At 39.2% G+C, this 12,500-nt stretch overlaps 15 non-coding genes across 15 annotated transcripts in view; all 15 read right to left on the bottom strand.

Moving 5' to 3' along the window:
• The window catches only part of LOC113086437 (5S ribosomal RNA), a 119-nt gene extending 39 nt beyond the window's left edge, over nt 1-80 (bottom strand). The window contains exon 1 of the ribosomal RNA XR_003284848.1: nt 1-80. This exon is cut by the window's left edge and continues 39 nt beyond it. This is a non-coding gene — a ribosomal RNA (5S ribosomal RNA).
• Nucleotides 81-301: 221 nt separating this feature from the next.
• LOC113086369 (5S ribosomal RNA) lies at nt 302-420 on the bottom strand. The gene has a single exon (XR_003284786.1). It is a non-coding gene; the product is annotated as a 5S ribosomal RNA (ribosomal RNA).
• A 512-nt stretch (nt 421-932) lies between these two features.
• LOC113086436 (5S ribosomal RNA) lies at nt 933-1,051 on the bottom strand. The gene has a single exon (XR_003284847.1). It is a non-coding gene; the product is annotated as a 5S ribosomal RNA (ribosomal RNA).
• A 1,659-nt stretch (nt 1,052-2,710) lies between these two features.
• LOC113086368 (5S ribosomal RNA) lies at nt 2,711-2,829 on the bottom strand. The gene has a single exon (XR_003284785.1). It is a non-coding gene; the product is annotated as a 5S ribosomal RNA (ribosomal RNA).
• Nucleotides 2,830-3,204: 375 nt separating this feature from the next.
• LOC113086435 (5S ribosomal RNA) lies at nt 3,205-3,323 on the bottom strand. Its single transcript, XR_003284846.1, has one exon. It is a non-coding gene; the product is annotated as a 5S ribosomal RNA (ribosomal RNA).
• A 1,654-nt stretch (nt 3,324-4,977) lies between these two features.
• On the bottom strand, nt 4,978-5,096 carry LOC113086433 (5S ribosomal RNA). Its single transcript, XR_003284844.1, has one exon. It is a non-coding gene; the product is annotated as a 5S ribosomal RNA (ribosomal RNA).
• Nucleotides 5,097-5,317: 221 nt separating this feature from the next.
• LOC113086367 (5S ribosomal RNA) lies at nt 5,318-5,436 on the bottom strand. Its single transcript, XR_003284783.1, has one exon. It is a non-coding gene; the product is annotated as a 5S ribosomal RNA (ribosomal RNA).
• An 800-nt stretch (nt 5,437-6,236) lies between these two features.
• LOC113086432 (5S ribosomal RNA) lies at nt 6,237-6,355 on the bottom strand. The gene has a single exon (XR_003284843.1). It is a non-coding gene; the product is annotated as a 5S ribosomal RNA (ribosomal RNA).
• Nucleotides 6,356-6,576: 221 nt separating this feature from the next.
• On the bottom strand, nt 6,577-6,695 carry LOC113086366 (5S ribosomal RNA). Its single transcript, XR_003284782.1, has one exon. It is a non-coding gene; the product is annotated as a 5S ribosomal RNA (ribosomal RNA).
• Nucleotides 6,696-7,633: 938 nt separating this feature from the next.
• On the bottom strand, nt 7,634-7,752 carry LOC113086431 (5S ribosomal RNA). Its single transcript, XR_003284842.1, has one exon. It is a non-coding gene; the product is annotated as a 5S ribosomal RNA (ribosomal RNA).
• Nucleotides 7,753-7,973: 221 nt separating this feature from the next.
• On the bottom strand, nt 7,974-8,092 carry LOC113086365 (5S ribosomal RNA). The gene has a single exon (XR_003284781.1). It is a non-coding gene; the product is annotated as a 5S ribosomal RNA (ribosomal RNA).
• Nucleotides 8,093-9,747: 1,655 nt separating this feature from the next.
• LOC113086430 (5S ribosomal RNA) lies at nt 9,748-9,866 on the bottom strand. Its single transcript, XR_003284841.1, has one exon. It is a non-coding gene; the product is annotated as a 5S ribosomal RNA (ribosomal RNA).
• Nucleotides 9,867-10,087: 221 nt separating this feature from the next.
• On the bottom strand, nt 10,088-10,206 carry LOC113086364 (5S ribosomal RNA). The gene has a single exon (XR_003284780.1). It is a non-coding gene; the product is annotated as a 5S ribosomal RNA (ribosomal RNA).
• Nucleotides 10,207-11,006: 800 nt separating this feature from the next.
• LOC113086429 (5S ribosomal RNA) lies at nt 11,007-11,125 on the bottom strand. The gene has a single exon (XR_003284840.1). It is a non-coding gene; the product is annotated as a 5S ribosomal RNA (ribosomal RNA).
• Nucleotides 11,126-11,346: 221 nt separating this feature from the next.
• Nucleotides 11,347-11,465, bottom strand: LOC113086363 (5S ribosomal RNA). Its single transcript, XR_003284779.1, has one exon. It is a non-coding gene; the product is annotated as a 5S ribosomal RNA (ribosomal RNA).
• Between the last annotated feature and the right edge of the window lie 1,035 nt (nt 11,466-12,500).

The following is a 12,500-nucleotide window of genomic DNA, read 5'->3' as shown; positions in this document are numbered from 1 at the left end:
AAGTACTAACCAGGCCCAAACCTGCTTAGCTTCCGAGATCAGACGAGATCGGGCATAGCCAGGTTGGTATGGCCGTAAGCGAAGACAGCAGCAAAGAGAGGGCTATTTAAAGACCAGCCAATCTAATCGCCAGTACATTATATAAGTAAGAAAGAAAACCCAAAAGCTTAAAGCACCTGGTATTCCTAGGCAGTCTCTCATCAAAGTGCTAACCATACCTAAACCTGCTAAGATTCAGAGATCGGGCATTGACTCTATTTTTTGGCAAAATTATTATATACTAAGTGAAAAATGTCCAAAAAGCTTACAGCACCTGGTATTCCCAGGCGGTCTCCCATCCAAGTACTAACCAGGCCCAAACCTGCTTAGCTTCCGAGATCAGACTAGATCGGGCATAGCCAGGTTGGTATGGCCGTAAGCGAAGACAGCAGCAAAGAGAGGGCTATTTAAAGACCAGCCAATCTAATCGCCAATACATTATATAAGTAGGAAAGAAAACCCAAAAGCTTAAAGCACCTGGTATTCCTAGGCAGTCTCTCATCAAAGTGCTAACCATACCTAAACCTGCTAAGATTCAGAGATCGGGCATTGACTCTTTTTTTTTTTTTTTTTTTTTTTAAATGAAAGATTATTATATAATTCGTGAAATTTTCCAAAGAGATTAAAGCACCTGGTATTCCCAGGCAGTCTCTCATCAAAGTGCTAACCAGACCTAAACCTGCTAAGATTCAGAGATCGGGCATTGACTCTATTTTTTGGCAAAATTATTATATACTAAGTGAAAAATGTCCAAAAAGCTTACAGCACCTGGTATTCCCAGGCAGTCTCCCATCCATGTACTAACCAGGCCCAAACCTGTTAATATTCAGAGATCGGGCATTGACTCTATTTTTTGGCAAAATTATTATATACTAAGTGAAAAATGTCCAAAAAGCTTACAGCACCTGGTATTCCCAGGCGGTCTCCCATCCAAGTACTAACCAGGCCCAAACCTGCTTAGCTTCCGAGATCAGACGAGATCGGGCATAGCCAGGTTGGTATGGCCGTAAGCGAAGACAGCAGCAAAGAGAGGGCTATTTAAAGACCAGCCAATCTAATCGCCAGTACATTATATAAGTAGGAAAGAAAACCCAAAAGCTTAAAGCACCTGGTATTCCTAGGCAGTCTCTCATCAAAGTGCTAACCATACCTAAACCTGCTAAGATTCAGAGATCGGGCATTGACTCTTTTTTTTTTTTTTTTTTTTTTTAAATGAAAGATTATTATATAATTCGTGAAATTTTCCAAAGAGATTAAAGCACCTGGTATTCCCAGGCAGTCTCTCATCAAAGTGCTAACCAGACCTAAACCTGCTAAGATTCAGAGATCGGGCATTGACTCTATTTTTTTGGCAAAATTATTATATACTAAGTGAAAAATGTCCAAAAAGCTTACAGCACCTGGTATTCCCAGGCAGTCTCCCATCCATGTACTAACCAGGCCCAAACCTGTTAATATTCAGAGATCGGGCATTGACTCTATTTTTTGGCAAAATTATTATATACTAAGTGAAAAATGTCCAAAAAGCTTACAGCACCTGGTATTCCCAGGCAGTCTCCCATCCATGTACTATCCAGGCCCAAACCTGTTAATATTCAGAGATCGGGCATTGACTCTATTTTTTTTTTTTTTTTTTTTTAATGAAAGATTATTATATAATTCGTGAAATTTTTCAAACAGATTAAAGCACCTGGTATTCCCAGGCAGTCTCTCATCAAAGTGCTAACCAGACCTAAACCTGCTAAGATTCAGAGATCGGGCATTGACTCTATTTTTTGGCAAAATTATTATATACTAAGTGAAAAATGTCCAAAAAGCTTACAGCACCTGGTATTCCCAGGCAGTCTCCCATCCATGTACTAACCAGGCCCAAACCTGTTAATATTCAGAGATCGGGCATTGACTCTATTTTTTGGCAAAATTATTATATACTAAGTGAAAAATGTCCAAAAAGCTTACAGCACCTGGTATTCCCAGGCAGTCTCCCATCCATGTACTATCCAGGCCCAAACCTGTTAATATTCAGAGATCGGGCATTGACTCTATTTTTTTTTTTTTTTTTTTTTTTTTAATGAAAGATTATTATATAATTCGTGAAATTTTTCAAACAGATTAAAGCACCTGGTATTCCCAGGCAGTCTCTCATCAAAGTGCTAACCAGACCTAAACCTGCTAAGATTCAGAGATCGGGCATTGACTCTATTTTTTGGCAAAATTATTATATACTAAGTGAAAAATGTCCAAAAAGCTTACAGCACCTGGTATTCCCAGGCAGTCTCCCATCCATGTACTAACCAGGCCCAAACCTGTTAATATTCAGAGATCGGGCATTGACTCTTTTTTTTTTTTTTTTTTTTAAATGAAAGATTATTATATAATTTGTGAAATTTTCCAAAGAGATTAAAGCACCTGGTATTCCCAGGCAGTCTCTCATCAAAGTGCTAACCAGACCTAAACCTGCTAAGATTCAGAGATCGGGCATTGACTCTATTTTTTGGCAAAATTATTATATACTAAGTGAAAAATGTCCAAAAAGCTTACAGCACCTGGTATTCCCAGGCAGTCTCCCATCCATGTACTAACCAGGCCCAAACCTGTTAATATTCAGAGATCGGGCATTGACTCTATTTTTTGGCAAAATTATTATATACTAAGTGAAAAATGTCCAAAAAGCTTACAGCACCTGGTATTCCCAGGCGGTCTCCCATCCAAGTACTAACCAGGCCCAAACCTGCTTAGCTTCCGAGATCAGACTAGATCGGGCATAGCCAGGTTGGTATGGCCGTAAGCGAAGACAGCAGCAAAGAGAGGGCTATTTAAAGACCAGCCAATCTAATCGCCAGTACATTATATAAGTAGGAAAGAAAACCCAAAAGCTTAAAGCACCTGGTATTCCTAGGCAGTCTCTCATCAAAGTGCTAACCATACCTAAACCTGCTAAGATTCAGAGATCGGGCATTGACTCTTTTTTTTTTTTTTTTTTTTTTTAAATGAAAGATTATTATATAATTCGTGAAATTTTCCAAAGAGATTAAAGCACCTGGTATTCCCAGGCAGTCTCTCATCAAAGTGCTAACCAGACCTAAACCTGCTAAGATTCAGAGATCGGGCATTGACTCTATTTTTTGGCAAAATTATTATATACTAAGTGAAAAATGTCCAAAAAGCTTACAGCACCTGGTATTCCCAGGCGGTCTCCCATCCAAGTACTAACCAGGCCCAAACCTGCTTAGCTTCCGAGATCAGACGAGATCGGGCATAGCCAGGTTGGTATGGCCGTAAGCGAAGACAGCAGCAAAGAGAGGGCTATTTAAAGACCAGCCAATCTAATCGCCAGTACATTATATAAGTAGGAAAGAAAACCCAAAAGCTTAAAGCACCTGGTATTCCTAGGCAGTCTCTCATCAAAGTGCTAACCATACCTAAACCTGCTAAGATTCAGAGATCGGGCATTGACTCTTTTTTTTTTTTTTTTTTTTTTTAAATGAAAGATTATTATATAATTCGTGAAATTTTCCAAAGAGATTAAAGAACCTGGTATTCCCAGGCAGTCTCTCATCAAAGTGCTAACCAGACCTAAACCTGCTAAGATTCAGAGATCGGGCATTGACTCTATTTTTTGGCAAAATTATTATATACTAAGTGAAAAATGTCCAAAAAGCTTACAGCACCTGGTATTCCCAGGCAGTCTCCCATCCATGTACTAACCAGGCCCAAACCTGTTAATATTCAGAGATCGGGCATTGACTCTATTTTTTGGCAAAATTATTATATACTAAGTGAAAAATGTCCAAAAAGCTTACAGCACCTGGTATTCCCAGGCAGTCTCCCATCCATGTACTATCCAGGCCCAAACCTGTTAATATTCAGAGATCGGGCATTGACTCTATTTTTTTTTTTTTTTTTTTTTAATGAAAGATTATTATATAATTCGTGAAATTTTTCAAACAGATTAAAGCACCTGGTATTCCCAGGCAGTCTCTCATCAAAGTGCTAACCAGACCTAAACCTGCTAAGATTCAGAGATCGGGCATTGACTCTATTTTTTGGCAAAATTATTATATACTAAGTGAAAAATGTCCAAAAAGCTTACAGCACCTGGTATTCCCAGGCAGTCTCCCATCCATGTACTAACCAGGCCCAAACCTGTTAATATTCAGAGATCGGGCATTGACTCTATTTTTTGGCAAAATTATTATATACTAAGTGAAAAATGTCCAAAAAGCTTACAGCACCTGGTATTCCCAGGCAGTCTCCCATCCATGTACTATCCAGGCCCAAACCTGTTAATATTCAGAGATCGGGCATTGACTCTATTTTTTTTTTTTTTTTTTTTAATGAAAGATTATTATATAATTCGTGAAATTTTTCAAACAGATTAAAGCACCTGGTATTCCCAGGCAGTCTCTCATCAAAGTGCTAACCAGACCTAAACCTGCTAAGATTCAGAGATCGGGCATTGACTCTATTTTTTGGCAAAATTATTATATACTAAGTGAAAAATGTCCAAAAAGCTTACAGCACCTGGTATTCCCAGGCAGTCTCCCATCCATGTACTAACCAGGCCCAAACCTGTTAATATTCAGAGATCGGGCATTGACTCTTTTTTTTTTTTTTTTTTTTTAAATGAAAGATTATTATATAATTTGTGAAATTTTCCAAAGAGATTAAAGCACCTGGTATTCCCAGGCAGTCTCTCATCAAAGTGCTAACCAGACCTAAACCTGCTAAGATTCAGAGATCGGGCATTGACTCTATTTTTTGGCAAAATTATTATATACTAAGTGAAAAATGTCCAAAAAGCTTACAGCACCTGGTATTCCCAGGCAGTCTCCCATCCATGTACTAACCAGGCCCAAACCTGTTAATATTCAGAGATCGGGCATTGACTCTATTTTTTGGCAAAATTATTATATACTAAGTGAAAAATGTCCAAAAAGCTTACAGCACCTGGTATTCCCAGGCGGTCTCCCATCCAAGTACTAACCAGGCCCAAACCTGCTTAGCTTCCGAGATCAGACGAGATCGGGCATAGCCAGGTTGGTATGGCCGTAAGCGAAGACAGCAGCAAAGAGAGGGCTATTTAAAGACCAGCCAATCTAATCGCCAGTACATTATATAAGTAAGAAAGAAAACCCAAAAGCTTAAAGCACCTGGTATTCCTAGGCAGTCTCTCATCAAAGTGCTAACCATACCTAAACCTGCTAAGATTCAGAGATCGGGCATTGACTCTATTTTTTGGCAAAATTATTATATACTAAGTGAAAAATGTCCAAAAAGCTTACAGCACCTGGTATTCCCAGGCGGTCTCCCATCCAAGTACTAACCAGGCCCAAACCTGCTTAGCTTCCGAGATCAGACTAGATCGGGCATAGCCAGGTTGGTATGGCCGTAAGCGAAGACAGCAGCAAAGAGAGGGCTATTTAAAGACCAGCCAATCTAATCGCCAGTACATTATATAAGTAGGAAAGAAAACCCAAAAGCTTAAAGCACCTGGTATTCCTAGGCAGTCTCTCATCAAAGTGCTAACCATACCTAAACCTGCTAAGATTCAGAGATCGGGCATTGACTCTTTTTTTTTTTTTTTTTTTTTTTAAATGAAAGATTATTATATAATTCGTGAAATTTTCCAAAGAGATTAAAGCACCTGGTATTCCCAGGCAGTCTCTCATCAAAGTGCTAACCAGACCTAAACCTGCTAAGATTCAGAGATCGGGCATTGACTCTATTTTTTGGCAAAATTATTATATACTAAGTGAAAAATGTCCAAAAAGCTTACAGCACCTGGTATTCCCAGGCAGTCTCCCATCCATGTACTAACCAGGCCCAAACCTGTTAATATTCAGAGATCGGGCATTGACTCTTTTTTTTTTTTTTTTTTTTAAATGAAAGATTATTATATAATTCGTGAAATTTTCCAAAGAGATTAAAGCACCTGGTATTCCCAGGCAGTCTCTCATCAAAGTGCTAACCAGACCTAAACCTGCTAAGATTCAGAGATCGGGCATTGACTCTATTTTTTGGCAAAATTATTATATACTAAGTGAAAAATGTCCAAAAAGCTTACAGCACCTGGTATTCCCAGGCAGTCTCCCATCCATGTACTAACCAGGCCCAAACCTGTTAATATTCAGAGATCGGGCATTGACTCTATTTTTTGGCAAAATTATTATATACTAAGTGAAAAATGTCCAAAAAGCTTACAGCACCTGGTATTCCCAGGCGGTCTCCCATCCAAGTACTAACCAGGCCCAAACCTGCTTAGCTTCCGAGATCAGACGAGATCGGGCATAGCCAGGTTGGTATGGCCGTAAGCGAAGACAGCAGCAAAGAGAGGGCTATTTAAAGACCAGCCAATCTAATCGCCAGTACATTATATAAGTAAGAAAGAAAACCCAAAAGCTTAAAGCACCTGGTATTCCTAGGCAGTCTCTCATCAAAGTGCTAACCATACCTAAACCTGCTAAGATTCAGAGATCGGGCATTGACTCTATTTTTTGGCAAAATTATTATATACTAAGTGAAAAATGTCCAAAAAGCTTACAGCACCTGGTATTCCCAGGCGGTCTCCCATCCAAGTACTAACCAGGCCCAAACCTGCTTAGCTTCCGAGATCAGACTAGATCGGGCATAGCCAGGTTGGTATGGCCGTAAGCGAAGACAGCAGCAAAGAGAGGGCTATTTAAAGACCAGCCAATCTAATCGCCAATACATTATATAAGTAGGAAAGAAAACCCAAAAGCTTAAAGCACCTGGTATTCCTAGGCAGTCTCTCATCAAAGTGCTAACCATACCTAAACCTGCTAAGATTCAGAGATCGGGCATTGACTCTTTTTTTTTTTTTTTTTTTTTTTAAATGAAAGATTATTATATAATTCGTGAAATTTTCCAAAGAGATTAAAGCACCTGGTATTCCCAGGCAGTCTCTCATCAAAGTGCTAACCAGACCTAAACCTGCTAAGATTCAGAGATCGGGCATTGACTCTATTTTTGGCAAAATTATTATATACTAAGTGAAAAATGTCCAAAAAGCTTACAGCACCTGGTATTCCCAGGCAGTCTCCCATCCATGTACTAACCAGGCCCAAACCTGTTAATATTCAGAGATCGGGCATTGACTCTATTTTTTGGCAAAATTATTATATACTAAGTGAAAAATGTCCAAAAAGCTTACAGCACCTGGTATTCCCAGGCGGTCTCCCATCCATGTACTATCCAGGCCCAAACCTGTTAATATTCAGAGATCGGGCATTGACTCTATTTTTTTTTTTTTTTTTTTTTAATGAAAGATTATTATATAATTCGTGAAATTTTTCAAACAGATTAAAGCACCTGGTATTCCCAGGCAGTCTCTCATCAAAGTGCTAACCAGACCTAAACCTGCTAAGATTCAGAGATCGGGCATTGACTCTATTTTTTGGCAAAATTATTATATACTAAGTGAAAAATGTCCAAAAAGCTTACAGCACCTGGTATTCCCAGGCAGTCTCCCATCCATGTACTAACCAGGCCCAAACCTGTTAATATTCAGAGATCGGGCATTGACTCTATTTTTTGGCAAAATTATTATATACTAAGTGAAAAATGTCCAAAAAGCTTACAGCACCTGGTATTCCCAGGCGGTCTCCCATCCAAGTACTAACCAGGCCCAAACCTGCTTAGCTTCCGAGATCAGACGAGATCGGGCATAGCCAGGTTGGTATGGCCGTAAGCGAAGACAGCAGCAAAGAGAGGGCTATTTAAAGACCAGCCAATCTAATCGCCAGTACATTATATAAGTAAGAAAGAAAACCCAAAAGCTTAAAGCACCTGGTATTCCTAGGCAGTCTCTCATCAAAGTGCTAACCATACCTAAACCTGCTAAGATTCAGAGATCGGGCATTGACTCTATTTTTTGGCAAAATTATTATATACTAAGTGAAAAATGTCCAAAAAGCTTACAGCACCTGGTATTCCCAGGCGGTCTCCCATCCAAGTACTAACCAGGCCCAAACCTGCTTAGCTTCCGAGATCAGACTAGATCGGGCATAGCCAGGTTGGTATGGCCGTAAGCGAAGACAGCAGCAAAGAGAGGGCTATTTAAAGACCAGCCAATCTAATCGCCAATACATTATATAAGTAGGAAAGAAAACCCAAAAGCTTAAAGCACCTGGTATTCCTAGGCAGTCTCTCATCAAAGTGCTAACCATACCTAAACCTGCTAAGATTCAGAGATCGGGCATTGACTCTTTTTTTTTTTTTTTTTTTTTTTTAAATGAAAGATTATTATATAATTCGTGAAATTTTCCAAAGAGATTAAAGCACCTGGTATTCCCAGGCAGTCTCTCATCAAAGTGCTAACCAGACCTAAACCTGCTAAGATTCAGAGATCGGGCATTGACTCTATTTTTTGGCAAAATTATTATATACTAAGTGAAAAATGTCCAAAAAGCTTACAGCACCTGGTATTCCCAGGCAGTCTCCCATCCATGTACTAACCAGGCCCAAACCTGTTAATATTCAGAGATCGGGCATTGACTCTATTTTTTGGCAAAATTATTATATACTAAGTGAAAAATGTCCAAAAAGCTTACAGCACCTGGTATTCCCAGGCGGTCTCCCATCCATGTACTATCCAGGCCCAAACCTGTTAATATTCAGAGATCGGGCATTGACTCTATTTTTTTTTTTTTTTTTTTTTAATGAAAGATTATTATATAATTCGTGAAATTTTTCAAACAGATTAAAGCACCTGGTATTCCCAGGCAGTCTCTCATCAAAGTGCTAACCAGACCTAAACCTGCTAAGATTCAGAGATCGGGCATTGACTCTATTTTTTGGCAAAATTATTATATACTAAGTGAAAAATGTCCAAAAAGCTTACAGCACCTGGTATTCCCAGGCAGTCTCCCATCCATGTACTAACCAGGCCCAAACCTGTTAATATTCAGAGATCGGGCATTGACTCTATTTTTTGGCAAAATTATTATATACTAAGTGAAAAATGTCCAAAAAGCTTACAGCACCTGGTATTCCCAGGCAGTCTCCCATCCATGTACTATCCAGGCCCAAACCTGTTAATATTCAGAGATCGGGCATTGACTCTATTTTTTTTTTTTTTTTTTTTAATGAAAGATTATTATATAATTCGTGAAATTTTTCAAACAGATTAAAGCACCTGGTATTCCCAGGCAGTCTCTCATCAAAGTGCTAACCAGACCTAAACCTGCTAAGATTCAGAGATCGGGCATTGACTCTATTTTTTGGCAAAATTATTATATACTAAGTGAAAAATGTCCAAAAAGCTTACAGCACCTGGTATTCCCAGGCAGTCTCCCATCCATGTACTAACCAGGCCCAAACCTGTTAATATTCAGAGATCGGGCATTGACTCTTTTTTTTTTTTTTTTTTTTTAAATGAAAGATTATTATATAATTTGTGAAATTTTCCAAAGAGATTAAAGCACCTGGTATTCCCAGGCAGTCTCTCATCAAAGTGCTAACCAGACCTAAACCTGCTAAGATTCAGAGATCGGGCATTGACTCTATTTTTTGGCAAAATTATTATATACTAAGTGAAAAATGTCCAAAAAGCTTACAGCACCTGGTATTCCCAGGCAGTCTCCCATCCATGTACTAACCAGGCCCAAACCTGTTAATATTCAGAGATCGGGCATTGACTCTATTTTTTGGCAAAATTATTATATACTAAGTGAAAAATGTCCAAAAAGCTTACAGCACCTGGTATTCCCAGGCGGTCTCCCATCCAAGTACTAACCAGGCCCAAACCTGCTTAGCTTCCGAGATCAGACGAGATCGGGCATAGCCAGGTTGGTATGGCCGTAAGCGAAGACAGCAGCAAAGAGAGGGCTATTTAAAGACCAGCCAATCTAATCGCCAGTACATTATATAAGTAAGAAAGAAAACCCAAAAGCTTAAAGCACCTGGTATTCCTAGGCAGTCTCTCATCAAAGTGCTAACCATACCTAAACCTGCTAAGATTCAGAGATCGGGCATTGACTCTATTTTTTGGCAAAATTATTATATACTAAGTGAAAAATGTCCAAAAAGCTTACAGCACCTGGTATTCCCAGGCGGTCTCCCATCCAAGTACTAACCAGGCCCAAACCTGCTTAGCTTCCGAGATCAGACTAGATCGGGCATAGCCAGGTTGGTATGGCCGTAAGCGAAGACAGCAGCAAAGAGAGGGCTATTTAAAGACCAGCCAATCTAATCGCCAGTACATTATATAAGTAGGAAAGAAAACCCAAAAGCTTAAAGCACCTGGTATTCCTAGGCAGTCTCTCATCAAAGTGCTAACCATACCTAAACCTGCTAAGATTCAGAGATCGGGCATTGACTCTTTTTTTTTTTTTTTTTTTTTTTAAATGAAAGATTATTATATAATTCGTGAAATTTTCCAAAGAGATTAAAGCACCTGGTATTCCCAGGCAGTCTCTCATCAAAGTGCTAACCAGACCTAAACCTGCTAAGATTCAGAGATCGGGCATTGACTCTATTTTTTGGCAAAATTATTATATACTAAGTGAAAAATGTCCAAAAAGCTTACAGCACCTGGTATTCCCAGGCAGTCTCCCATCCATGTACTAACCAGGCCCAAACCTGTTAATATTCAGAGATCGGGCATTGACTCTTTTTTTTTTTTTTTTTTTTAAATGAAAGATTATTATATAATTCGTGAAATTTTCCAAAGAGATTAAAGCACCTGGTATTCCCAGGCAGTCTCTCATCAAAGTGCTAACCAGACCTAAACCTGCTAAGATTCAGAGATCGGGCATTGACTCTATTTTTTGGCAAAATTATTATATACTAAGTGAAAAATGTCCAAAAAGCTTACAGCACCTGGTATTCCCAGGCAGTCTCCCATCCATGTACTAACCAGGCCCAAACCTGTTAATATTCAGAGATCGGGCATTGACTCTATTTTTTGGCAAAATTATTATATACTAAGTGAAAAATGTCCAAAAAGCTTACAGCACCTGGTATTCCCAGGCGGTCTCCCATCCAAGTACTAACCAGGCCCAAACCTGCTTAGCTTCCGAGATCAGACGAGATCGGGCATAGCCAGGTTGGTATGGCCGTAAGCGAAGACAGCAGCAAAGAGAGGGCTATTTAAAGACCAGCCAATCTAATCGCCAGTACATTATATAAGTAAGAAAGAAAACCCAAAAGCTTAAAGCACCTGGTATTCCTAGGCAGTCTCTCATCAAAGTGCTAACCATACCTAAACCTGCTAAGATTCAGAGATCGGGCATTGACTCTATTTTTTGGCAAAATTATTATATACTAAGTGAAAAATGTCCAAAAAGCTTACAGCACCTGGTATTCCCAGGCGGTCTCCCATCCAAGTACTAACCAGGCCCAAACCTGCTTAGCTTCCGAGATCAGACTAGATCGGGCATAGCCAGGTTGGTATGGCCGTAAGCGAAGACAGCAGCAAAGAGAGGGCTATTTAAAGACCAGCCAATCTAATCGCCAATACATTATATAAGTAGGAAAGAAAACCCAAAAGCTTAAAGCACCTGGTATTCCTAGGCAGTCTCTCATCAAAGTGCTAACCATACCTAAACCTGCTAAGATTCAGAGATCGGGCATTGACTCTTTTTTTTTTTTTTTTTTTTTTTTAAATGAAAGATTATTATATAATTCGTGAAATTTTCCAAAGAGATTAAAGCACCTGGTATTCCCAGGCAGTCTCTCATCAAAGTGCTAACCAGACCTAAACCTGCTAAGATTCAGAGATCGGGCATTGACTCTATTTTTTGGCAAAATTATTATATACTAAGTGAAAAATGTCCAAAAAGCTTACAGCACCTGGTATTCCCAGGCAGTCTCCCATCCATGTACTAACCAGGCCCAAACCTGTTAATATTCAGAGATCGGGCATTGACTCTATTTTTTGGCAAAATTATTATATACTAAGTGAAAAATGTCCAAAAAGCTTACAGCACCTGGTATTCCCAGGCGGTCTCCCATCCATGTACTATCCAGGCCCAAACCTGTTAATATTCAGAGATCGGGCATTGACTCTATTTTTTTTTTTTTTTTTTTTTAATGAAAGATTATTATATAATTCGTGAAATTTTTCAAACAGATTAAAGCACCTGGTATTCCCAGGCAGTCTCTCATCAAAGTGCTAACCAGACCTAAACCTGCTAAGATTCAGAGATCGGGCATTGACTCTATTTTTTTGGCAAAATTATTATATACTAAGTGAAAAATGTCCAAAAAGCTTACAGCACCTGGTATTCCCAGGCAGTCTCCCATCCATGTACTAACCAGGCCCAAACCTGTTAATATTCAGAGATCGGGCATTGACTCTATTTTTTGGCAAAATTATTATATACTAAGTGAAAAATGTCCAAAAAGCTTACAGCACCTGGTATTCCCAGGCAGTCTCCCATCCATGTACTATCCAGGCCCAAACCTGTTAATATTCAGAGATCGGGCATTGACTCTAT

The sequence above is a fragment of the Carassius auratus genome, unplaced genomic scaffold, assembly GCF_003368295.1.
Source record: "Carassius auratus strain Wakin unplaced genomic scaffold, ASM336829v1 scaf_tig00043240, whole genome shotgun sequence".
Taxonomy (NCBI): domain Eukaryota; kingdom Metazoa; phylum Chordata; class Actinopteri; order Cypriniformes; family Cyprinidae; genus Carassius; species Carassius auratus.
The sequence above is the reverse complement of the archived record's forward strand: the minus strand, read 5'-3'. Positions and strand labels throughout refer to the sequence as shown.